The sequence below is a fragment of the Macaca thibetana genome, chromosome 7 (genome assembly GCF_024542745.1).
Source record: "Macaca thibetana thibetana isolate TM-01 chromosome 7, ASM2454274v1, whole genome shotgun sequence".
Lineage (NCBI taxonomy): Eukaryota > Metazoa > Chordata > Mammalia > Primates > Cercopithecidae > Macaca > Macaca thibetana.
In genome coordinates, this window is record NC_065584.1 from 77937354 (window position 1) to 77962237 (window position 24884).

The 24884-nt window shown below is 36.7% G+C and overlaps 1 protein-coding gene and 1 non-coding gene across 4 annotated transcripts in view; one reads left to right on the forward strand and one right to left on the reverse strand.

Moving 5' to 3' along the window:
• The window catches only part of PRKD1 (protein kinase D1), a 372587-nt gene that overhangs the window by 104246 nt on the left and 243457 nt on the right, over positions 1–24884 (forward strand). The gene's annotated exons all lie outside the window — the stretch shown is intronic.
• On the reverse strand, positions 22923–23025 carry LOC126960216 (U6 spliceosomal RNA). Its single transcript, XR_007727793.1, has one exon. It is a non-coding gene; the product is annotated as a U6 spliceosomal RNA (small nuclear RNA).

A 24884-nucleotide genomic window follows, 5' to 3' on the forward strand; every position in this document is an offset into this window, starting at 1 on the left:
GGATTCTTTAATTTGTTTATATTTCTTTGTATGTTAATTTTAATTCATCAGATTGTAAACTCACAAATACAGAAGGACAAGTTCATCCCTTAGAGAAAAAAAAAACAAGTCTCAGCACTGTGCAACTCAGGTCTCTAGCTGTGTAATAAGAGGTAATCATGGCCTGTAAAAACATTGACTATAGAGTTCTCTGACTAAATGAGAGTATTAGCTCCGCCACCTTTATCTGTATGACTTTTGGCTAATTACTTAACATGGATGAGTCAGTTTCTTCCTTCCTAAAATGGGAATAATAGTATTTTTACTTTATGGGATGTGTAAGCACGAAATGAGATAATTGTTTTAAAATACCATAGTGCCTAACAGGTAAGAATTGCCTCATAAATGCTAGTAGTTTATTATTGTGACTGGCATTTTAGTACATCTCTTGCAAGATTAATAACACTAATATTTAGTAAAACAGAAAAAAACATTGGGAGAAAAATTAATTATGTTCATTACAGTAAATTATCTATAAAGTGTACATCCAACCATTAAATTCTTAAGAGTATGCTTTTTTAAATTCACTTTGTTTCTAAAATTTAGGTCTAGCTAAACCCAGAATTTAGGTATATGTGAGGACTTGGGTTAATGAAAAAAAATATTTGATTGAAATGTGTGGTGTTTGCACTATATAAAAGAAACTAAAGAGAATCGCATTAGAGGGGAAAAGTCAGTTAAAAAATCAGGCCTCTGTTTCAAGCAAATGAGAAAAAAAGTTCCACAGTATGTCAAAATACAAACAAAGTAGATCAATGGTACAGCTATATTTTTGCCCAAATCACAACTTGGATGAATTCATTCTTCTACTAAAACAATGAATGGCTAACAGCTTCTGTCTAGAGCAGAGACAGTTTGATGAAACTCAATAGTGGTTTTACTGAGAAACTCTACTTTAAAAATTCATGTAATTTAAAACAAATTAAAGTTTTATGAACACATAGTATTTAATTTTTAAATTCATATAATTACTTTTTAAAGGAAGAATAGGTCTCTTGTAGGAAATCTGTTGAGGCGATCTCCATCAGGGGAAGATTGAGAAGGACATGCTCTTTAGGAAGTGAGCTGTCTTCCTTTTCTCTATATTTTGCCTTGAGAGGTTTGAATAGCTACTCTCTTGAGAGCTTTTCTTTTTTTTCATCCTTTTTTTTTTTTTTTTCAGGCTCACTGCTGTATAGTCTGTAATGGGTCTGATGGATAGAAAATAGAGGAGTAAAAGGGATTGCTTTTTCATATGTGAAATTGAAATTGGTTGAATTCAACAAATAGCAATTTCAATGTATAGGAAGATAAGTCAACCAAAGTAAAGTTATTTTGAGATCACTCAGAAAATGGATATGGAGTCAATTGTAAAGTAGAATACTATATTATAAATATTCTTATACTGAAATGTTTCCTACGTGATGGGAAAGGAAAGGCTGTTCAATTCTGCCTGTTCCAGAAGAAACAATAAATATCTGTCTGACATCATTAAAATCCATTTCCTCTGAGGCACAGTGCCTTTGGTTTGTTAGTAATGGTTTTTATTTCAGCAGATATAATACATTAAAAGAGGGAAGTTGCCTATCCCATTTTGGGTGGCTGAATGTTAAAATGAAATTTTAGTTTCATAGCTGCTGTAGGTGCTCTTTTGGCTTTTAAGAATAGATTGTATGTGTGTACTTTAACAGGTTTATTATGAAAGAATAGAATTTTGACAATCATTTTGGCTAATTATATTATCTTATAGAGAAAGAAAATAAAATTGATTTACCTGTGGTTACACAATTAATGGTAGGTTGTTAGATCTGTAGAGCTACTTAACATACTATTTATTCATTCACATGATTTCCCAAAGAATAACCTGGGACAGGATAAACATTCTTTAAGAGCCACCTTTCAAAAGTTAGATGGTTTTTTGCTCTAACCTTTTGAGATATATTTTTAAAGAAATATTTTATAGTTAATAAATTGTAGGAAAAATCAATCTTATTCTTATAATTACTTTTCTTACATACCATTCTTCAGGTGTGTATGTAGCTTGTATTTCCAACTTCGCAGGAAGCTTAAAAATAGGAAGTGTTACTATGTAAAAAAAAACTGACTTGAGAGAAAGAAGGATGCATATGCAAAGTGTGATATCTAGGTACAAAAGGAATAAAATAAAATTCCACAAATGGGGCCATTAATAAAATTTATACTAGTAAGTCACCGGAAGCCTTGGTAAGATGGATAATGTTATTTTAATAAAAATTGTAAATATTTCAATATTTTTACTTTAAATAAAATAGAAAATGAAAGGATAATTCCACTTAAAGCAAATGAATAATATTCAAAGATTGAAATAGTCATTCTGGAGCCTTTTGCTCAATGCAAAAAAGTAACTAGTCTAATTTGTGTTCTCTTCTCAGTTTTCTCTGAGGAGGTTACAAATAAGGGTGTCCATTTGTAAGCATTTTGGATGAAAAAAGTATGGTTATATAAATTTGATTTTATTGAGCTAAATAAGAAAAGGTAGATCAATTTTATACCACAAGTAAAGTCTCTGTATAATAAAGGATACTATTGAAAAAGCTAAAGGTCAATTTTTGTCTGAAGGAAAACAACATATATAACAGATAAACAGAAAAGTCTTATAAATCAATAAAAGAAATGCAAACCTGCCAATGGAGAAATGCATGAATGATAAATTACTTTAAAGGAAAGAGAATCTAAACAATTAAATTAACATGCTAATGGTACTCAGGGAAATGCATAAAATAAGGATGAGAGCAACATTTCGTATATCCACCAACAGAAATTTAAGAGTTTTGATGATGTCATGAATTAGAGAAGTTTTGGTGGTGGTGGTCGGGTGGGAAATATCTCTATATTGGGTGAAAGTGTGAGTTGATACAATCGCTTTGGAATAGTATTTGGCCACATCCAGCAAAGTTGGAAATACACAAATACATTGAATCAGAAACTTCTGCAAATAAGCCCAAGGAGACTGTACAAATATATCCACTGTAGCATTGTTTGTTCATGAGGAAAACAAAAACAACTTAAATAATAATATGGTATGATAGTAGGATAGATATAACTAGAAATTAAAAATAATGACCTGGATGAGCTGGATGTACATACATGTATTAACATGAACAGGTCCCCCAACCATAATTTTGGACTAATAAAGCAACATACTTATGGTATATAACATGTACATAAATAAAAATAATTCTCTATATGTTGGTTATGGACATCCATAAGTGGTTATTAAATAATCAGTAAATGATGAAATCTTAGCCTAGAAGAATACGCAGCAAACTTAGGAAGGGATGAATGTAAACGAGGAGAACAGAAGAGAGTAAGAAGTTGAAAACTCATAAACAGAATGAGAAAAATAAAAACATGGTGAAACCCCATCTCTACCCACAGTACAAAAATTAGCTGGGTGTGGTGACACATGCCTGTAATCCCAGCTACTTGGGAGGCTGAGACAGGAGAATCGCTTGAACCTGGGAGATGGAGGTTGCAGTGAACCGAGATTGGGCCATTGCACTCCAGCCTGGGTGACCGAGCAAGACTGTGTCTCAAAAAACAAACAAACAAACAACAACAAAAAACCCAAACATTCTAATGACTACTGGACTGTGAGTGAGAGAACTGGCTTTAGATCTCATTCAGCTACTAACTTAACTGTGACCTTAAACTGTTCTGGCTTCAGTTTTCTCATTTACAAAAGACAGTTTCATTATCTCATCTTAAATGTTTCTTCCAAACTTGAAAATTCTATAAGCTTTTGTAAGTGTGTAACTTAGGCCTATTTTGTAAATAAGCTTTGCCTCAGTTTTCTGATCTGTAAAATGGGGACAATAGTATTACCTAACAGGGTTGTATTGAGGCCTTTATGAAATAACCCACGTAGAGCACTTAACTCTGCACCTGGCAAGTATTATATCACTCAGTAAATGTTAGCTACTGATGTGATGACTTTAAAGTATAAAGTCATGAATCAGATCAATTGTGGGATACATTAATCAGAAATAATACTTTCTTCTTTATAGACTTCTTTTAGATAACAAGTTTCTGCTGGGTGCAGTGGGTCATGCCCATAAACCCAACACTTTGGGAGGCAAAGGCAGGCAGATCCCTCTGGCCCAGCAGTTTGAGACCAGTCTGGGCAATATGGCAAAATCCCGTTTCTACAAAAGAATTAGCTGGGCGTGGTAGCACTTGCATGTAGTCCCCAGCTACTGGGGAGACTATAGTGGGAGTATCACTTGAGCCCAGGAGGTCAAGGCTGCAGGGAGCCGTGATTGTGCCACTGCACTCCAGCCTGGGCAACAGAGGAAGACCCTGTCTCAAAAACCAACAGATGAGCCAAAAAAAAAAAAAAAAAAAAAAAAACAAGTTTCTATGGGATATTTTGTTAAGCTAAGTGTATTTATGACTCCCAATTGTACTAAATATGATTTTTTAATGTATTGATTAGAAGATAGACTTCGTCTACTTGAATCATGCCCTTTCTTAAGTCTGCTGATTGTTATGGTTAAATACACACACAGAGAGAGATAAATATATGCATTTGAGGAAATACAGAGTACATCCTGGGTAGACCTGACTTAATTCTTAGATTAATTCAGTAAAATATGGATTCCTTAAATAAATGAGAAGATTTGACAATGTGCATAATTTAATTGTACAAAGACACTCCACTCTGAATGTCTTCTTGGCAAACGAAGGCCCATTAAGCCATATTTCAATACACACTCTGGGATGGAGGGTGGGGAAGGAGGGAGGGACAATTTGTAGTACACTGTATCTACTTTATGGCTACTGATTTTAAACAAATTTCAGATTACCCTTATTGTCTAATCATATGTTTGGGAGGATGGGCTATTTATGAGATGTTAGCTTTCCAGATGCTCGAACAATGTGCTTTAAATGCTATATTCACAAATCAGCCCCCAAAATGCAGCAGATTAGCTGTTTCTAATCTTTGAATTCAGAACAAATGTTAGAAAAAGGAACACTTGCAGAGCTGTGTAGTCTCTATTACCTCATTAAAATGTATTTATAAATGAAGTAGACAGAGGAGCAAATGTCTGCACAAAACATTGCTACTTCATTAATATTTTTTTTATTACAAAAGCACTTTCTATGAAATCTGTCAGCGTAGAGGAAATAAGTGAATCAGTTGGCTTTCATTTTTGTGTTTTGTTTATTTTCCCTGATATGCAAATGAAATTTTAAAAGAAATATTTTAGCAGTAAATATGAACTTAGTGAAATGAAGAAAAAGTAGGACATTGTGACTAGGGACAACATCTGGTTCAAAGTGTGTATAATGTTAGGATTTAAGTGGGGAAGTTGAACAAGATTCTAGTTTTTTCTAATGTGAGGTTTCTGTGTTAGTGGAGAAATACTATGTTATGATGGTCTTCCTGCCTAAGGGTAATTATTTAAAAGAAGGTCTCTTATTATATCAAGAGTAGCTAGAAACAAACGAACATACAAAGAAACCTTTTCTTCCCCTCTGCATTAGAAATTTCATTTAAAATACTTATGGTTTAAGAAGCACATCATCAAAAAGATTAAAAAGAGTCAAAACTAAAAGCACACTGTGACACTCTTCCCTAAATAAGAGACAGTTAATTTGATATCCTACTTGAGGAAAATCTGGTATTGAAATGCCTAAAAGATCTAATAATGGATTTTATTTCTTTTAATTATGGACCTTATTCCAGTATCTATTGCTATGTAACAAATCACCCTAAAACTTAGTGACATAAAACAACTTACTTTTAAATTTTGCTTATGGATTTTTGGAGATCAGGAATTAAGACAAGCCACAGGGTGCTTTTTAATCTCGATTCCACGACGCCTGGGGTCTCAGCTGGAAAGACATGTATGGGTTGGGGCTGGAAGCATCCGAAGGCTTCTTCGCTCCCATGTTTGGCTTGTGGCCAGGGATGATTGTAGATTTGGGTTTGCTTGGGCCATGGACCGGACTGCCTACATATGTTCATGATGTGTGGCCTGGGCTTCTCACAACATGGCATCTGGTTTCTGAGAGAGGCCCCTAAGAGAAAGCTTCCTAAGAGGGAACACTCAAACAAAAAATCCAAGAGAAAGTTCTATTGTCACTTAAGGACTAGCTAGGAAATTTTACATACCACTATTTCTACTGCATTCTATTGGTTGAAGCAATTATAAGCCTGTCCAGATTTCAGGGAAAGTGATATAAACCTCACATCTCCCTGAGGGAGTGTCAAAAATTTGTGGCCGTTTAAAATCTTCCACAGGTGGTTTCAAGGTGTTTATATCTAATTCGGCATATGTTTTGTTGGTCCAATCTCTGATTATCTTTAAGATTTATATGATGAAGCTTACAAGTGCATGTGTGTATGCATTTTAAACATTTGAGATCGATATTATTCTTTTATCTGTTGAATTTCTTTATGAATGTGTACATTCAGAGGTAGAGAATCTCTTTTTCTTCTAAAGATCCAAGGACTAACAAGGCCTTGTGTTAGTCAAGGAGAATAGAATATTGATGTGGTTTGGATGTTCTGTCCCCTCCTGTTGAAATGTGACCTCTATGTTAGAGGTAGGCCTAGTGGTTGGTGTTTGGGTCATGGTAGGGAATCCCTCATGAATTGCTTGGTGCTGTCCTCACAGTAATGAGTGAGATCTCACTCTGGGAGATCTGGCTGTTTAAAAGCGCCCGGCACCTTCTCTTTCTCTCTCTTGCTCCCTCTCTCACCATGTGACATGCCTGTTCCTCCTTCGCCTTCCGCCATGATTGTAAACTTCCTGAGGCCCTTACCAGAAACAGATACTGGCACCACAGTTCCTATACAGCCTGCAGAACCATGAGCCAAAATTAACCTATTTTCTTTATAAATTACCCAAGCTCAGGTATTCCTTTATAGCGGTGCAAATGGACAAACACAAATATGTAAAATGTGATTTACATTTATTATTAGATAAGAGAATTATAGGGATGAAATTGGGTGAGAGGAAGACATAGAGAGGAGAATAAATGGAGGAATAGATGAGTGTCAAAGTAGAATGAAAACAAAAGGAGGCCAAGGAAAAGCAGGTGGGAAAAAAATGAGGGAGGGAGATACAGTGGGAGGAAGAGGAAGATCAAAATAGGAGAAGATGTCAGAGGAAGAAGAGCTCTCTGGGTAATCAGATGAGTGTCAAACAAATGATAGCACTGCCATTTGGACTGTGAAATATTTAATTCTACTCTTTTTGCCTCCAAATAATCCTATTGCTTTACTTGTCAATATTTTAATAATTCCACTCTGGAATGGGAAACCAGAGAATTTATAATAGTGTAAACAGTTTTGTTATGGTTAGGCTGTATTCTAAGGTAGTGTTTCTCAAATTTTAATGTGCAAATGAATCACCATGGAGCCTTTTTAAAATAAGAATTTTGATTCAGTAAGCCTGGGGAAGAGCCTTCGATTCTGTCTGTATAACATATTTTCCAGTCATACCACTGTTGTTATTCCTTGACTCACACTTTGAGTAGCGTGGTACTCAGGGCAAGATGAACGGGAAGAGAAGGCTGACCATAAGGAAGCATGGCCCGTGAAAGAACACCAGTGGAGGGTCATGGTCTCTGGACTCAGAGTCCAGAGTATGCATCCAATTCTTTGTCTTTGTGCCATCTAACCATAACTCCCACGTGCTGTTGCCGTTGCAAAAGAGTAGATAGTAATATTTACCTCACTGCATTGTTAGGATTTCATGAGAATTCTATTTATGGGATACTGGGTCTTAAGAATATTTGATGACTGTTATGAATCCCCTGTCTTTTTTAAAAAAAAAAATTATTTGCTAGATATAGGGGGAACAGGTGATATTTGGTTACATGAGTAAGTTATTTAGTGGTGAACTGTGAGATTTTGGTGTACCCATCACCTGAGCAGTATATGCTGAACCCATTTGTAATCTTTTATCCCTCATTCCCTTTCCACCCTTTCCCCTGAGTCCTGAAAGTCCATTGTATCATTCTTCTGCCTTTGCATCCTCATAGCTTAGCTCCCACTTATGAGTGAGAACATAACAATGTTCAGTTTTCCATTCCTGAGTTACTTCACTTAGAATAATAGTCTCCAATCCCATCCAGTTGTTGCAAATGCCACTAATTCATTTCTTTTTATGGCTGAGTAGTATTCCATCATATATACATACATATATGTATGTATATGTATACATATATACATACATACATGTATATGTATGTATATATATGTATTTATATATACAGTATATATAGCAGTAAAGAATGTATTTAACAGGGTATCTGATAGAATAGTTTCATCAGTATACTGAGTGAATTTCCTGCATATGAATATATTCTGTTGATGTCAGCCAAATTGTTTGTTTTTCAAGTATACATACATATATGTATATATGTAAGTGTATAGAGGTATATATATGTCTATTCCATCATATATGTGTATACACACACACACACACACCCCACACAGTTTCTTTATCCACTCATTGATTGATGGGCATTTAGGTTGGTTCCACATTTTTGCAGCTGTGAATTGTGCTACTATAAACATGCATGTGCCGGTATCCTTTTTGTATAATGACTTCTTTTCCTCTATGAGTCCATTGTCTCTGAAGACCTAGCATAGTGCTCTCAAGAAGCCTTGGTTTTAGAGAACAAAAGTCAAGTATAGATGTTCATTTTTGTTTTAGTGGGGGAAAATAAAACCCTCAAAACAATGGAAAGCAAGGGCTTGCCTGCCTGTATTGTGGAGGAGGAGGAAATGAACAATATAATTTTTTTCTCATAATTTAGCTTAACACAACTGGATAGGAAAAAAATATCTTTCAGACAGCACTATGTTGACAAAATATTGGCAAACCTATTTGGAAAGTTACAGTTGATAAACAGTCCAGGTCTTAAAATTCAATTCTGTCTAAGAGGACTAAAGTGCAGTTGAAACCATGTCACTATCCTCTTTACATTATTTAAAATAACGATCCCTTTGTGGATTAAGTTCATACCTTGGTATAAACTTGTAAATCATCTTTGATGAACTGGCAAGTATCTACTTTACATCTTCGACCCCACTGAAATGTGTGCTACTTTTACTAGAGTGAATTTCTCCTGCGTCATGGTAGTGACTTCTTCCAAACACACACACACAAATGCATACATATACACACACATACACATTTAAATATATGACCCTTTACCTGACCAATGACTACGTCTTATAGTCTGTCAAGTGTCAGCTCAAAATTACTTTGCAGACCTTATATCTGCCACATAATACCCCTTTCTGAGCATACCTCTATCATGTTGTAAATAAACAGTCTTTTATACATTATTTTGCCCTTTTGACTGTGTCAGTATTCGTATTTCGTACATACCACATTTCCTGGCACATGTAACCTGAGAAAATCTGTCTTCTGAAATTCAGGAAAGACCACATATCTTTGAATTCCACATTAAGGAAAACTGGCGGTTCATTAGATTTTGAACCAAAAGTCTTAAATTTCTTTGGAAAATTTTAGACTCAATAAAAATTTGAAGCATGGATATTCCAGTCCTTCCATGGAATACAGCATTAATCTGAAAGGATCTTCTATTGAGGTGATAATTATCTGGCTTTTCAGTCTACTGACAAGCAGATATCTACTGAGTTAGTGTCCAGTTGAGTGAAAGAATATGGTGTCACCGTTACTGACAAATGCTGGAATGTCTGCAATCATAAGGCTCTCTAATTTAAAAAAATATGTAAGCAAGACACATCCTCAAGGATATACCTACAGATTTCATGTGGCCGATTTCATAACTATCTCCAAATCACTGACCTAGACTGTTAAGCAGTAAAGAATGTATTTAACAGGGTATCTGATAGAATAGTTTCATCAGTATACTGAGTGAATTTCCTGCATATGAATATATTCTGTTGATGTCAGCCAAATTGTTTGTTTTTCAAGTACCATTTTTGAAAGATCATTTGATACACAGTTTATAATTGGGGAGCCTAACATTTTTTGCCTGAATATTGGTGCTGGGCCCTGAATAGAAGAAAATGATGTTGATTCTAAATTGACTTCCAGTTGAGAGATCTCATTTATCAGGTAAGGAAAGAGGGCACTATGCTGCTCCTGCTCCTGTGACTTAAAAAGCGGTGGTTGGGGTTTTCAAGGAGGATGGGAAAGTTAAAAGTTAAGTTTACATTTTAAATCATGTGGTGGTTCAAAATAATAAAGTATAGTTCTTACCTCTAATTTTCATAAATGGAAAATTGTGAATACTTGTTTTAGAAACTTGGACAAGCATTATTTAGCTTAGTTGGCTACCACTAAGTTTGATCCTTGTAGACTTTGGCAGAAGGTAGCAAGTGTGACAGAGGCTGTTTCTCTGAAACGATAAAGGAACATTAGAACATTTGGGTCCTATTATTTCCTTTTAAGAAACTTACAAATACAGAATTGCTGCACCCTCGCCATGGCTAATAACTCACTTAAAATTCACACAGACTGATTTAAAAATGCAAGGGCCTCAAGCACTGCGTTCCAACTGTGCGTATTCTAATTATACTGAATGCATGCAGTCTGTGTCCGAAGAATGTGTCAGCTTATAGAGAACAGGGGGTGTTTCTAAGGCTTAGCCCCAGAGTTCTCAAATTGAACATTTGGAGAGCCAAAATACACAATGGAAAATACACACAATCTTGCTGTCTTCAATTAGGAGTGAGCTCCTATTTCTTCGACTTCAGCAGGTGGCTATTCATCATTCAAATGAAAAATGTTTAGTAATGTGAATGTGATATTTTGGAATTTTACAATTGAGAATCAAAGATTAAAAACTTTATCTTTCCTCTTCTATCAGCAACTTATAATGGTCTCATCCTAACGTTTCTGTCCTCTGACGTGTTACTTAAGAGCTTTTCAAAAGTGGACTTGACCTTCTTCCCTTTTATGTCAGTGGTCGGTTATATAATGAGGACAGTGCTCCATTAAAGAGTGTTTTGTATTTGTATTTGTAGCACAAAAGAAGTGGCAATACAGTATTCATTCAATGATTCTATCATTTAGAGCTATCAATTCAATGGGGTCAGGACCCAGGATATTTTAAAATTATGAGCTTGTTTATATTTATTAATTAAATACATACTTTAACATCTGCATTTGAATGGGTTTTTCTTTTGCGTTATTCTTGGAACACATAAACTCTACGAATGACAAATATTAAAAATAACAGCTTGTGAATTCACTTGTGATGGGAATTTAACATATACCAAAAGGGAATATTTTGTGATATTCTTTGTGTACAGACTGGCAAATAATCACTGAAATATAAACCAAACCACACATTCACATAATGTGAAAATTATGGAATTCTCTAACGATGTTGTTATTTACAGTATCAAATGGGAAGCCAAGGAGAAAGTGAGTGCCTGTGGGTACTCAGTGCTGGGCTTAGTTGATTCACACATAGTATATTCAATTATTTCCAGGTGGAGTCCAAGCAAAATCAAACAACTTGTCTAAGGTTACCTAGCCTGTAAATGTTGGAGTTGGGGCCTGTTTAATTCAAAATGTGACTTTTAAACCTGGCTGCATTGTTTCCAATTTTGAATCCATCTTTTGTTAATTTACTTTTGGCTTTACTTTAAAATTTCTTTGGAGATTTTTTTAAAAAAACATTTTGATTCTTCACAGAAATATCTAGCTCTTCTTTAGTTAGATGTCCCTTTAAGAATGTCGTGGGACTGAACTAGAACTGTGGGAGTATTTTCTTTGTAAAAAGTATCAGTAAAGAATGTTCCTTTTGCATCCTAGCTGCTTGTGGGATATTCCTTGCTTGTTGAATCAGTAAAGAATGTCCCTTTTGCAACCTAGCTGCTTGTGGGATATTCCCTAAAGAGAATAGTTTCCAGATATGCATGAACAAAACCCAGGATTCTGTACTTAGATCTGCATTTTATAAAATGTTGATGAAAATCTAGATACTATATACCTAAAGTAAAGGGCAGAACATTAGCTGCCTGCAAACACAGTGATTGCTTTCTTCCTTAGGAAGCTAAGGATTTCTCAGCATGAGATTTTATTTATAAACAGTACTGTCTCTCTTACAGGAGGTTCAAAATAAGGTCATCTTTTTGACTGTCCAGATTGAAGCACTAAAATAATTATTGCTCTGTTAACATGCTAGACAAACGGCAAAGCCATTTTGGATCTGAGCCTTTATTTGCCGAATTAGAAAGGCATAAAGTGAATATTGACCCAAGATAAATACTCACTAAATGAAAAAGGAAAATTGTGCAATGCCTACAAGATGAAATTCGGATCATTTCTGAAGAAACCACTTCAAGAATTCTATAGAAATCATTCTGCATCATTTGTTTTGAAGCTACTAAACTTGATCTCTGAGTGATTATTTTCTATAGCTCATGTGTAATGAATACTTGCAGTCAGATGACTGGGCATTATTTATTCAAATGATTGTACGAGAAAAACAGATTGCTTTCCATAGTGACCTTGGAGGCCAAAAACATTGAAGATCTGGGCAGTGCATTAATCATAAAATTTAAAAAGAAAAATTAAATATGAAACAAATTGGTTCATGGAGTTAGTTGTAAAACCTGGTTGCTATGCTGAGCTACTGATTACAGGTATCACGGTCTCTATGAGAGGGTAGATGATTGCACTAGACTGGTGGTCTCTGTGGGTGATAAAGGCAAAGTGTTTAAAAGGTTGCTCTGACTGTGAAGTCTGTCTGCTTGAGGAGGTTGTGTGTGTGGGTGTGTGTGCAGGCACACATGGTCTCAGCTGTGCATCTGCAGGCATTCATGTGGAGGATGCTATTGTTTAACCCAGAATTGCCTAGAATTGCCATGTTGCAATCAGAACATTTGTATTATTTTAACAATGGTTTATTATGATATTTTGCCCATCAGTAATTTTTAAAAGAGGGGTGAATGTGTTCAAGAATTAGTTTGTGAACCTTTTTTCCTTTGTGTTGCTTTATAAGCCCTGAATGTCTATAAAAGTTCCAGTGTGTCCCTGATTTTGCTTCCTTTTAAAATAAAGTCCTTTGTTTAATTTTGCAATTCAGTGTGTAAGGAGAGAGTGAATAGAATGAGAACTTAACTTGAACTCTGTCTCTATTCAAACTTAAAAGTCACTATGTCATTCAGATAGAACAGAAAACAGGCTAATATGATAGCAGCCAGGATCTAGCAAAGCATCCGGCACTTCACTAATAGACCTTAGTGAATTGAGTGTTAGTGGAACCGTGGTCACTGAGTACCTAACCCACATACCAAGAGCTGTGTACTCTGAGTTACCACAGAATTCTGGCTGCTGCTCATTCTCCTTCCTTCCTTTGGATTGATATCTTTCTGACAATCATAAGATGTCTATCTCAACTGTCTCCTCAATCTATGCAATCAACCTTAGAGAATACAAGAACACAGTCGTGTATTTAATCATCCTCAGTGTTACCCTAAAATCTATTCTGAACAGGTAAAAATTCATTATATTTACCCTAACTTCTACTCTGAAGTTCAGTGTATCTCCTGTAATTATAAAGTCTCTATTGAACATCTCTAAGCATACTACACTTGAATTTCAAACTCAACATGTTCAAAACTGACTTCATCTTTTCCCACTTCCCTCCATCACTGTTAATGACTCCCAGAGTTTAAGCTAGAAAGCTGCATCATCTTAACCCCCTTCCCCCATTACATCTCATCCTACACAATCAGTGGGTTGCTGAGCACAACTCATTCCACTTCATATGTGCCTCTTTCCTTGTCGATGTTGTCTCATTCAAGCTCTGATCACATTTGAAGACTATGTGAGCTGCTGTTCCTTTTCTCCCTCCCCTTTCTTTACCTTTTTAATGTTGAAAATATTCTACCATTCTCTCCACAGGATGATCTTGTGGCTCCTTAGCGTGTTATACAAGGCCATTCAGCATCTGGCCCTAATTGGTTTATCTTCCCCATTATCCATATTCCCTGGAGATGCTGTGTTCCCAGCCATACTGATCTGCTTATTATTCAACGAAAACTCCTTTACTTGGTTGACTTCCTGCCATTCTCTTGTGTTATTAGTTGATTTTCCCTGGAATTCCCTTCTCACTTCTTTTCCTGTCAACTAGGGGAGCACGTACTCCTCCTTAAGGTTCCTTTCTCTGACGCGGAGTAAATATTTATTAAATAACTAAAAAAGTTTGGTCTCATCTATTCACTGAAGCCTTCTCAGAACACTTGGCACACACCTTTGTTACAACGGCATTTCATAGATTCTATTTTAATTACAGAATATATGTGCTTTTTTCTGCTTAGCCTGTGATTTCCTTTAAAGCTAGTGCCAAAGTTTATTAATCTTTTCCTAACACATAGCCTGGTGCCTGCACATAGTAGGCATTAAATAAATATTCGCTGAGTCAGACCACTCAGGTAGTAGCCAGAAAGTATTGCCTCTATATTGGTGGTATGAATGAACCTTATTTCCAGGGGTAATGTGGGGTGTCCTTATGATTCCGTAACCATTGTGTTTAGGGTGGATATGCCTCACCTTCTCATTGTGGAGGCTGAGTTTATAGTGGATGAATCTTTCTGGAGAGACCTTCATATTAGAAATAACTGGCACTCTCTGTGGACCAACATCTCTTCCGACTTGAATGTCTGCGACTGTCTACAAAGTAATATCAATACCTTGAGGGCAAACATCAGGGACTCTGCTTTTGTGTTCTTCGTGGAGTTGAATTCATACTGTTGGTTCAGGTCGATAGTGTTTCATTGTTGTTGTTTTTACTTCTAATCTGGAAATAATTTCAAATTTACAGAAAATTTGCCAACAATAAAAATAACACAAAGAACATTCCTCTAGCTTTTACCCAGATTCAGCTAAACATTTTACCCCATTTGCTTTATTTTATTTTATTTTATTTTATTTTATTTTATTTTATTTTATTTTTTGAGACAGAGCCTTGCTCTGTCACCCCAGACTGGACTGCAGTGGTGCGATCTCAGCTCACTGCAAGCTCCGCCTCCTGGGTTCACACCATTCTCCTGCCTCAGCCTTCTAAGTAGCTGGGACTACAGGTGCCCGCCACCACGTCTGGCTAATTTTTTGTATTTTTAGTAGAGACAGGTTTCACTGTGTTAGCCAGGATGGTCCTGAGCTCCTGACCTCGTGATCCACCTACCTCGGCCTCCCAAAGTGCTGGGATTACAGGCTGAGCCACCGTGCCTGGCCCCTATTTGCTTTATTATTTGTGTGCTCTCTCTCTTTCTGTCTCAGACTTTTTTTTATTCCTGAACTGTCTGAGGATATTATACACCATGGCCCTTTGTACCTATCCACATCAATATGTGTTTCCTAAGGATCAGGTATTGTTTTATAAAACTACAGTGCAATGATCAATATCAGTAAATTTGTCATTAATAAAATACTTTAACCTACCATTTATATTTCAGTTTTATCAATTGAGCCAATAACTTCCTTTAGAGTATATTTTTCCTTCCAGTACAGGATACAGCCTTGGGTCAGGCAGTGCATTTTGTTGTTGTCTCCTTACTTTCCTTTAATGCAGACATTTACATAGCCTTTCTTTGTATTTTCTGACATTGACTTTTTGAAGAATACAGTGTACCCCCACCCCCTTTTTAATAGGAAATTTCTTATTTTGGGATTTAATAGGTCAGTAGATTTTGCTAATTTTTCTTAAACTAACTGGTAGCTAGATTTGAAGTACTAATTGGTTATTAGTATATCTAATATGAATAAGTAGTACATTAAAGTTATTGCTTAATTTTCTTAGAGTAAATTGATACTAATTATGAAACTTCACCTAGAAATAAAACATCATTTTTTAAAAGGTTTACATCTAAGAGGAACAGATTGAATATGCCAATATTTTGTAAATAACTAGGCTCTTTCTGATACTGCAAGGAGAAATAAAATAATTATTACTGAGTTTCCATTGATATTAAAACCAAACGAAATAGTTGTACTGGAGCATAGGTTAACTTTTCTTTTCTTTTTTTTTTCAAATAAAGTATTCTTTTCAGTTTTGAAATGTTAAATGCCAAGAAGATCGAATTCTCTTTCAGACCCTTATTTTGATCAATTAATTGATATTAAGTCTTTGAATAAAGGCTTTTGTTGTTATTTTGAGGAAAGTGCACTATTTTGACTACAGGTACTTAAAAAATTAATTCCTTACAGAATGAAAACCTGAAGGTATTAAAACACAATACATGAATATTTAATAGATAGCAAATATTTAGACTGGTTAAACAAGAAAGAAAATTAGCATCAAATTAAATAAACTGCTGTGGATATTTATCCCCAATATTGGAGAGAATTGTGTGGTATGGTGTTTCTGTTTGTTGTTGTTTGTCATCTGTTCTGCCATCTCAGCTAAACTCATGAATTGAGAAGCAGCCTGGGCTTATTTCCACAACATTCAGACCTTACTGTGCATTTACACTTGCTTACAATATGCTTCTCTTTTCTTTCCAAGCGTGGTCATCTTTCATTTTCACACCCTAGGGTGCTCTGTACAGCCACTGAACACAGTGCAGTCAAATTGTCATAGGCAGCAAGGTAGAAGAAATACTGTCAAATGCCATTTTTTTTTACAACTTTAATTTGTTTTTCTGTCTTCATTGTTTATGATAACCTCCTAGAAACTTGAAAATAGCATTTCCTTCCCTGCTGTTTTTGTCATTTGTGTTTAGAAGACAAATCTTTTTTCAATGAAAAAATAGTTGCCTTTAACTGAGAAGAAAAAATGGCAAAGCTATACAATTTTATTTTCCTTTGTAATCACAATGTTTTCTTTTCTTTCTTTATTGGATTTTTGGGTGGAATTTATAAGAAGAATTAGGGAAGCAGTGGCTGGCAGAGGCAGGATAAGGCACTTGTGAGCATGACTCTGGAGTCTCGCTGCTTGGGTTCAAATCCTGGCCTAGAAGTTAACAAGCCCAGTGATCTCCGGCAGGTTACCTCATCTCCCTGTCCTCTGTATTGTCATTTGTAAAATAGAGGTTACATAATGATACCTAACCATAAAGTTAGAGGTCACCATAAAGTTAGAGGTCACGAGGATTATTGAACCAATACTTACAGATACTTAAAACAGTGTCTATAATATAGCAAATGATATGTATTTGTTAAATAAAAATAAGTCTCCTTCCTCTTAATCTTATTATACTGTTCCTTTTTCCCTTGTGGTGTGAGTTAGTGAAAGCCAATGTTCACAGCTTTTCAGAGGGTCGTCTTCAGAGTGATAGGGGACCTTTCAGTGAAGAAATCTGGATGTTTTTTGAAATCTTTGCAAAAGTCAAAATGTGTCAGTTTGCCACACATCCTTGTGCTTGGCTTAGTTGGGAGAAGGCATTATTAAAAGGTTACATATGTTTATGTGCCAGTGGGCCTCTGATCACTCACAGCCTGCCCTCATTTTGATTTGGCAGAAGCCCACTGTAGTTCTTGTGAAGAACATTTATGTTCGTTCAAAATTTCACAGATACCAGGTATGTAAACTTGAAAGAAACATACTTTCAAAGATGACCCAAGGAAGCATGTCCTCAACCTTCCAAAAATGCTCAAGCCAACATAAAAAGTAAAGTATATAAATATATATTTGAAAAAATTAGTTGTAATCCTTCAGGCCTTAATATGTCATCTTTATCTAAATGTATTTAAAATGAATCATTTTGGGGGCCTAGTAGGTCCCCAAATACTACAAATATACGTAGTTTACCTTTATTTTCTGCTGAAGGAAGCAACAGAGAAAATATAGTCTCTTAGAATTCCAGGAATTTGAGGGCATTTCAATATGTGGGAACCATTTTTTAGTAATCATAGGGTCACATAAAATAGATTATTTACAACATCGAGGACACAATATCCTGGATGACAGCTTTTACGATCCATTGAAATATAAAACTGTCAGTGAAGCTAAAGACACCCTAAAACCAAAGAGGTACAAAGTCAGAGTAAATGTAAACTTCTGGTGATTCGTCATGATATGGCTGAGGCTATATTTTAAGAGAAAAAGGTCACCTAGCACTTAAGGATAATAGAAAATTAAACGAAGTTCACATATTGGACTTCATATCATGAGAACTTAAAAAGCAAATAACTCTCCAGTTTATTTAAATGTTGCATTTATGGTAACAATTTTTCTCTTAACTATAATAACAATAGATTTAAATAACAATAAAACATTTTTAAAAACAGTGAAATCATCTCACTACCACCATGTGTCTGTTGTCATTCCTGAATGTGTGGCACATAGTTATTTGCTTTATTGTTCATTGTTGGTAGCTCAGGAAGCCTGGTTTTCTTTCTGGACCGATTTCCCAGAACTGCTGATAAAAGGCTTCTAAGAAGAGTTTTAATGAGCTATTGACATGACTAAGCTGTTATTTATTTATTTATTTATTTTTTGAGACGGAGTCTCTCTGTCTCGCTCTGTTGTCCAGACTGGATTGCAGTGGCGAGATCTCGGCTCACTGCAACCTCCGACTCCCTGGTTCATGTGATTCTTCTGCCTCAGCCTCCCGAGTAGCTGGGATTACAGGCACGTGCCACCATGCCCAGCTAATTTTTGTATTTTTAGTAGAGTCAGGGTTTCACCATGTTGGCCAGGATGGTCTCCATCTCCTGACTTTGTGATCCGCCCACCTCAGTATCCTGAAGTGTTGGGATTACAGGCTTGAGCCACCACACCCGGCCTGACATGACTAAGCTGTTTATCGAAATGCTCCCTTTGCTTATAGCTATATTGAAGGTAGCAAGAATGTCTTAAGCTAATGAAGAAATGAGTATTATTAATATGTAAAGAAGAGATACTACATTTAAACTGGTAGACATAAATGCCATTATGATTTCTGTAGTTTACTGGAAAATAAACATGGGGCTGGAATTGTGCTATTTGAGAAGCACAGCTGGAAGTGTTTCGTGGACTATGCATCTACTTAGACTTTTAAAGTGTATACATTCTTAATAGTCACTTAGGAAGAACCTTGAGACAAGGAGACATGTTCCACTATCCGGAAAGGGTGGATGTTACAAGATGTGTTAAGCTGAATCCTCAGTGAATGTTCCATTGCATAGTTCTGTAAATTGTTCCAGGATCTCATAATGGTTAGACTACTATCAATAAATTTCTCCCACGTTTCGTTTTGTTTTTTCACGAGTTTGTGCCAAAGGCATGTATTTTAAACCTGGATTTTCCGCCTCACTGTCATGTTTTCCATGTTGCTCTCAACAATTTCCCTCTAGGGACATTTTGATCGTCTGGAATGGAAAGGTGAGAATATGCTGGAAGGATATAAATCATGAGACTCTCTACAGGATTCGTGTTAACTATGATTTACTAGAGGAATAGAAAGAAATAACGAATTATCTTATGTTTAATTTATCTTAAATAATTTAGATGTTTCTAATGGTAGTCTTGCCATAACAAGATTAATTCTTTACTGTTGTAGTGTGCAGTCAACTGTGGAATTTTTTTTTTCCTTGATGATTAAAAGGTCATTTGGTGCACTTTTTAAAGAAGGCTTTTCATTTTAAAGTCAGTGAGAAACCTCTCAAATAGATCTGAATTAACCACAGTTGATTTTAATGACACAATTTAGAAAATGAGAATAAACACAAAACACTTTGGGTTTGTTCATCTATGTTAATACGTGCATTCTGTCATCTTCCTTTAGACTGGCACTTATTTAAATATTTTTTTTTTTTGAGACGGAGTCTCGCTCTGTCGCCCAGGCTGGAGTGCAGTGGCCGGATCTCAGCTCACTGCAAGCTCCGCCCCCCGGGTTTACGCCATTCTCCTGTCTCAGCCTCCTGAGTAGCTGAGACTGCAGGCGCCCGCCACCTCGCCCGGCTAGTTTTTTGTATTTTTTAGTAGAGACGGGGTTTCACCGTGTTAGCCAGGATGGTCTCGATCTCCTGACCTTGTGATCCGCCCGTCTCGGCCTCCCAAAGTGCTGGGATTACAGGCTTGAGCCACCGCGCCCGGCCTACTTATTTAAATATTAAACCATCCTTTACACTGTTTATGTGGTGATATAGTTCAAGTTGGCTCTTTTCTATATTTTGCTTAGTCATTAAAATTTTTGCATATAGTTAATTAAATTGCATAAAATATAATTAGCTTAGCTTCGAGTGCTAAGGAATCAGTGAGAGAAGAGAACAGATTCAAGGTTTTTGTAGTGAGTAGATACAAAGCTGCATTTGTGTCGGTGCCAGCAATGGAGGCAGCAGGGAATCATTGAGACAGGGCAAGCAGCCAGCCTGGGATCTGAGCCTAAGCTGAGTGGAGAGGGTTTTGCATATACCTTTGAAAAAGTGCATCAAAGTCAGGTATGCAGACTGCAGTTGGAGCACATGCAGGCATAAGAGGTTAGCTATTCAGAACTTTGAGTTCCCCCGACCAGGCAGGGAAAAAGCCCAGTTCCTTAGTACACTGGTGTAGTCAGGATCCCTGCCTTGGGAGGTTCTTAAGTGCTTTTTGCTAGACTCCAGGCTGAAACTTGGAAAGAGGAAGATGCAGTAATTTGCCACACCTGGCAAACCCTGACACAGTGTTGTTGCCATACCCACATTTGACTGGGGTTGGCAATGATTAATTATGTAGTGGGACAGACAATATAGTCAAGTGTGGTCCTGAGCAAAATACCTGTTTTATTTGTGGTTCCTTCTCTACTACTTTGATATTTTAACTTTAAAATGAAGCTGCAAGGGAGTTTAGCTGGTAAAGAGAAAATAGTTTTCTATTTACCAGCTAAATAGAAAAAGTTGGGTTGGAGAGAAGTCTGCACATATCCATTCATTAATTCAGTCTTTCATTCAACAAATATATTTTGAATACCTTAGTATGTAATTACCCAAAGTAAATGAATATTCATTCATCTTTGAAATTCAAATTCCATTTTGCTAATGAACAGCTCAGTGTTTACCCAGAGGTACAGAGTTAGCCCTGGCAAAACTAATTTGATCCCTAACTTTTTTTTTTGTTTATACAGTTCAGGTCTCTGCAAAGTCCTGGCTGGAACCAAAAGGTGGGTTGATCTTGGCTATGAACATCATCTGACAGAGCAAGAAATGGTAGCTATAGTAATTGGATGTGTAATTTACATTGAGAGTCAGTGTTCCCTTAACAGGTCAGAGTGCAAGCATGCTGACATTGTTGATATTAATTGCTAATACCTGTTGAGTGTTTCGAATGTGCTAGGCCCTGTGGTATTAAGCAAGTTTTTTCCATTACCTCATCTAACAGTTTAAGTAGAAATAGGTGCTCTTTGGGTAGTGTCTGTCTCTGCGGCCCTACAGATTTGGCCTTACCCTCTCCCTCTCCCTAGAACTGTAGTGAGAATAATCTCATTTGGTCATCTACTTGCAATACACAATCCTAAAGAGCAGCATAGAATTCTTGTCTGGCTCAGGTCCTCTGGGAAGTCAGCCTGAAGAATTCAGATTTTCCCTATTACGTTTGTGATGTTTCACCATCTGATGGGCAAGATGTTTTGTCTTTTGTATATAAAATTTAAGCAACTGTACCAGCATCAAATATGTACTTCCAGTTGAAAATGTATGTAGATCAGTTTTCTATATTCAAGAATTTAACATTTTAAAGTTGATTTTGGGCTTTTCCACATACAATTGTCTCCTTTTTTTATAAATAAAGATATGCTTTCGCATAGACACTTGTTTCCAGAGTATTTTTGTGGTTTCTAGAATGCATATTTTCATTTTATCTTAAATAGATGAGAGAAGTTTTTTTCGTTTGTTTGTTTGAGACAGAGTTTCGCTCCTGTTGCCCAGGATGGGGTGCAATGGCATGATCTCAGCTCACTGCAACCTCCGCCTCCAGGGTTCAAGCAATTCTCCTACCTCAGCCTCCTGAGTAGCTGGGATTACAGGCATGTGGCATCATGCCTGGCTAATTTTTTGTATTTTTAGTGGAGACTAGGATTTCACCATGTAGGCCAGGCTAGTCAAGAACTCCTGACCTCAGGTGATCCACCTGCCTCGGCCTCCCAAAGTGCTGGGATTACAGGTGTGAACCACCATGCCTGGCTAGATGAGGTAAGTTTTAACAAAAAATATAACTGATATGGTTTGGCTCTGTGTCCCCACCCAAATCTCATCTCAAATTGTAATTCCCATGCATGGAGGGAGGGAAGTGATTGGATCATGGAGCCAGTTTCCCCCATGCTGTTCTCCTGATAGTGAGTGAATTCTCACAAGACCTGATGGTTTTATACATAGAACTTTTTCCTGCACTCTCACTTCTCCTCCTGCCTCCTTGTGAAGAAGGTGCCTGCTTCCCCTTCACCTTCCGCCATGATTGTAAGTTTCCTGAGGCCTCCCTAGACATGCAGAAGCTCTTTCCTTTGTAAATTACCCAAGTCTGGGTATTTCTTTATAGCAGTGTGAAAATGAACTACAATAACTGAACACTTTCCTTCTGACAGGAGGAATAACATGGTGAACATAGTGTTTGCAGATTTTGTATTCAAGCAAGTTATTTTAAGGATTGCTCTTTTACATATTAAAGTCAAATTATATTCAATTTAGTGTTCTGGTTATATCTAGGTATAGGTAGTTTTGCTATTGATTTCCTGTATGTTGTATGTGTCCTTTTAATAGGCCTTGGGTCTTTTTTTTAGCAGTGGTAATTAAAATATGGAGTTGTAAGACATAATACAAAGATATCCTTTGTAACTCTGCATGTTTTTCTCAATGACATTTTGCAAAACTCTAGTTTAGATTCATAGCTAAGATATTGATATGGGCACTCAATCCAGATTTCCCAAGTTTTATGTGTTCTGTTTTGGGGGTGTGTGTGTGTGTGTGTGTGTGTGTGTGTGTGTGTATTTAGTTATATAAAATAAAAATATGAAACACATAACAAATTTGTATGCCATCCTTGTGTAGGTACGATGCTAATCTCTCTATTGTCCAATTTTAGTACATGTGCTAAAGAAGTGGGCACAGGCCTTGGGTTCTTAGGCATCAGGACTGGCTTCATTACTCAGTGATGAGAACAATTGTTTGGGGTGTAATGCTCTGAATTTCCTGTCTTGAAATCCTTGATTTTATATTTGTATTTATGTTTTATAAGTGAAGTCTGGTGGGATAGTGGAGCATGCCCAAGACTTGAAGCCTTAGTTCAGGTGACCATTTGTGCTGTTGTCCAGTTCTGGCTTCCCCACCACTGAGGATCACAAGCCCAATCTGGCCTCCTTCCCTGATCCTGCGCAACAATTGCTGCTGTCCTCAGCCCCTGGCAGAGAGGGTCAGGGTCTGAAGCAAGAGCCCCACAGGTCTTAGAACAGAGCATTGATGTGACCATAACTTCTAGGAGTGCCACCGTGGTGCCTCAGTGGGGCAAACTTCTGATTTCTGAACTAGATACCTAATGCATCCTCGTGTAGGGACTGTAGTGCTCCTGGGGGTCATTCTTCTGCTTGTGGGCTTGCGTAGTAGAGTTGTGTGTGGAAAGGGAGATGCCCAGCTCACCTCTCCTGGGTGGTGCACAGAGCATTGCTCTGGCAGCTGGAAGGAGAGAGAACTCATCTGCTAGCCAGTGGGCAGTTTATGTGAGCGGTGGGTGGGCATGTGGGGTAGAACTCTGGAAGGTCTGCATTTATTGTGCAGATATCCCTGTGCCTGAAGGATGTCAACATCAAGTAGCAAATAACACCATGGCAGGCTGAGGGGAAGCTGCGGAAGAAAGGAAAACACTTGATATTTTAGTACCTTTAATGGCACTTTTCCTCTGCTTTGTGAACAAGGGGCCCTGCAAATGATGTAGCCCATTCTGATAAGCATAGTGTTATCTTCAGCAATCATTTACTATACACAGTGCCCACTTGTTTTCACTGCATCATCCTGTATTTGCTTCAAATCTCAGTGACATAATAAGAAGATATTCAGTGAGACTGTGTGGGGACTAGAGCAGCACAAAACCCATAATGATATAAATATGTGGTGGAAAATTACAATAAAACCCTTGCATCTTCCACTTTAATTTTGCCTCAAGGAAATGGCAAAATGCCCAGCTGGCAATAACCAGTTCCAAATGAGCTGCCAAAACTGCTAGGTGCTGAAATACGTAGTTTGTTGCACTTCCCCATTTTGGTGCCTGACTATAGGTTTTGAGGTTGGCATTTTAAAGCCAGAGCAGGTGCCTGCCACCTGGAAGCATCTTCTTGAGTGCCAAGTTAATGTCACTACAATAAGACCAATGAAGTGTATTTTTATATAACATTGAAACTGCTTTACATGTGTATACATATCTATTGAAATAAATCCTAAATAGGCCTAAAATGTTTTCATCTGGAATTCAAAGGGATATGATTTGTGTCTTGGAACAATGAAGGATTCTTATAAAAAGGAGCATGCTGATAGAAAACATTTAGATAAAATATTTGAAAAGTTTGTAAATGTAGATTGAACTATTAGCATAAGAAAATTAGATTGCATTACCTTAAAACCTGACATTAGAGGTGCTGAGGTGACGGCGAAGAATACATACAGGCACACATCTGTATATTGCTGTTCACTTGATTGTCCTTTGCAGATTGTGTTTTTTTTTTTTTTTTTTTTTTCAATTCAAGGTTTGTGGCAACGTTGCATCAAGCATGTCTATTGGTGCCATTTTTCCAACAGCACATGTTCACTTCAAGTCTCTGTGTCATGTTTTGGTAATTATCACAATATTTCAAACTTTTATTATATTTTTACGGTGATCTGTGATGAGTGATTTTTGTAATTACTTCTGTAATTGTTTTGATATACCAAAAATTGTGCCCATATAAGGCAGCAAACTTAAGTGTGTGTGTTCTGACT